The following is a 3,244-nucleotide window of genomic DNA, read 5'->3' on the forward strand; positions in this document are numbered from 1 at the left end:
ATCAGGAAGCAAGTGTTGAACTCCCTTCAATTGTAGCTTTCACCTGGTTTGCTTCAGCAGTCTGCATGTAACTACTACAGAACCTTGACAAGATTTGGATCCTTCCCAGAATCATTCTTTCTTACTTTCCCCTCCTAGATAAACTTTATTTTGCCGTGCTACTCCTCCCACAGTTTTGGTGGCACGCACTAGGGCCAGCTTAATTTCTAACTAAACAAAAGCATACCTCTACTGTAATACCACAGGTGTTGAGGGACATGACAGCCACCAGGTGGGTGTGATTGGAGTGTGTTTTCAGGTTGCAGGCAGGATCATTGAAGTCTTTCAGGTGTAAGTGGGCCTCATTGCATCGGATGAGGTAGGACTTCTCCACTGCCACTATCATTGTGGTGGCATTGCAGTCAACAGTGTCTGGAAAGTGAAACATTAAACTTACTCCTCTACAGTAATGTAATTACAGTATAATGTCATGTGAATGTGGTGGGGACTAGATGGGGAAATTGAGTCACATGAGTTTGCCTATAGACTTGTTCAATGTATGAAGAAATTGAAAAAGCACCTGGAGATGCAAACCCTGCCCTCAAGAACACCTATTGTTCTATATGCCTATATGAATGTGTCTCCACCAGGGCTGTTTCGTCATTTTGGGATGATCCTGAGCGATTTAAAAGAGATATTTCACTTGAAACGTTCAAAAAAACGTCATTTCACTTCAAGATCACTTTGGTGTTGTAGATTTCTTTAGGGCACGACGGCCATATGCCAGGGCAGGAAGGACATCAAATATAATGTATACTGTAACAATGACTGGAAATAATGCAGTCCTCTGTTGCCCATTTTGCACATAATATATTGTGACCCTTATTAATACTTTCACTGCACAGATCTTAAATAAACAATACACAATAATCACAGATACGCGTGTGTGCGCGCACGCACGCACGCACGCACGCACGCACACACACACACACACACACACACACACACACACAAACACACACACACACACACACACAGACACACACACAGTACAGTACAGTAGGCCTACTGTTGCGCAGCCTCCACCGCTCAGTTCACAAGAGTGTGATTTTTTAGGGTCAGAAGGCCAAACAGAGTCCACAGTGGCCATGAAATTCCTGCCCTGGCCTCCACCATTAAGTTGCCAGCCACTTCTTTTCATCTGACAGTGATGAGTTTAACTCGGAGGACGTAACACATGTGGAGGAACTGAACAGGCACCCTTAGTCGTTTTTGATACTGGCATAGCGCCATTGAAAACATTTGCTTCAGGTCAGGTCACATATTTAGAAGTGAGAAACTCTGGTGAGATTAGTTTCAGACCCGTGCCTCCCATCACACTTGGCAGTGCCAATTGGCAGAACTTGGCACATTCCAATGCCGCCTATGATAATGCATCGGTTTCTGTTACATGCAATGCCGTGGGAATCTTGATCCTGCTCCACTGAAAGAATTGAGCTGTTATTCAAAGTTTACCTCCGTTCACACATAAATAAGCATTATTTATGTGCGTGCGAACGCAATTACACATATGGGCCCCATCGTGTGTGCCGCCTTACCCCTTACAGTATGTCTAAACCTTTTAGTTTTTTCTGTTTTTTTTAGATTAAAAAAAACAAACAAAAAAAAAACAAATTTTTAAAACAATTTTAAATAGTTCAAATAGCCGATCTAAGTTCACAACGTGTCGATGTAGGATCTATTTTTAAATGTTTTTCAAGAAAGGGCCCACAGTTCCTTGAGGCTATTATTCAGAAATTATTACCATGTGTAACACTTAAGTTGCAAGTGCATGCACACAAATCAACAGTTTATACAATCAAGTGTTATGACATGTTGTAATTGCCTCCTCAAGAATGAAGACACTCACTTGTCACTCACTCATTCGCTATCGAAGTTCATAATATGTTTCTTAAACACTGGACTTCAACCTGCAACTCAAATTATTTTATACTTCAGCTATTGAAAAATATACAAGCTCATCTACAAGCTAGCTTGAAGATCTGCTATGTTCCCTGGAACAACATATTTTGAGATGGGGGTCCGTGGCCAAATACATGTAATCTTGGGGGTCCTAGCAGATCTACAAGCTTGCATATCTGCTATTTTTTAAATAGCAAAATCATAAAATGATGGTTAAAGCGGTTGAAGTTTAATGCGATACAGATTTCCAGGTCTTAAAGGGATTTATTAAGTTGTATTTATAGCTATAAGCACCCACTGCCTAAACTAAGTGCAGCATCCAGAGGAAACGCACCTGCTTTTCTTTCTTATTTACTCATTTTCTTTGCCAACTTTTCAAAACTTGTATCCCATAAAAGTTGAATGAGACTGCTCAACATTTTGTGCATGTAGTTGCTTTTATTTTGTAAGATTCTGCTTCTTTTTTTTTTTGCAAAGCTTGCAAATTACATTCCTCCAGTATTAAGGTTGGCATTCATATCTTATAGCTGAGACTTCATTGTCATTGCTAAGTGAATAATGAAGAAATAAATTGAATATAAGCACCAAACTGAGTTTGTTTACTCTGGAAAAATACTACCAATCAAAACTAGTTTGACAAGTCTTTACTGGAATTGACATTGTAGCCTACTTCCTTATGAAGCTGGCTGTGGGTGAATACCAATATGTGCTTCCTCCATGGGCTCATCTATCTATAAATGCGAGAAGTCTCTGCGTGTCTGCGTGTATGTAATCCGCGTATCTCGAGAACCGTTCGTCCCACCGGCTTCAGATTCGGCACGCGCGTTCTCCGCCGCGGCGCGGAGTGCAGTGCCCGGCCTCGACCCGACCCGACGCGCGTTTTTTCCGAAACGGCGCAAAACGTTCGGAATCTCCTTATGCGGAGCTGATTGTTGATTGTTGACATCAGGCTGTTCCGGAGGAAATCGGCGCAAGCGCTGACTCATTGTGACATGACATCACGTACGCCACATGAGTCAACAAAAAATCTCTGAATATCTCCATATATAGCATATATGGGCATAAAATGGACGCAGAATCACAAAGATCTCCATATACGGGCATAAAGGGACACAGACAGACGGATACAGAGATCTCCATAAATGGGCATAAAATGGACGCAAATGGCATATATGGGCATAAAATTTACGCAGAATTACAAAGATCTCCATATACGGGCATAAAGGGACACAGACAGACAGATACAGAGATCTCCATATATGGGCATGAAATGGACGCAAATAGACAGATATCTCCATATATG

Source organism: Nannobrachium achirus (assembly GCF_963921795.1).
Source record: "Nannobrachium achirus genome assembly, chromosome: 7".
In the NCBI taxonomy this organism is placed as follows: Eukaryota; Metazoa; Chordata; class Actinopteri; order Myctophiformes; family Myctophidae; genus Nannobrachium; species Nannobrachium achirus.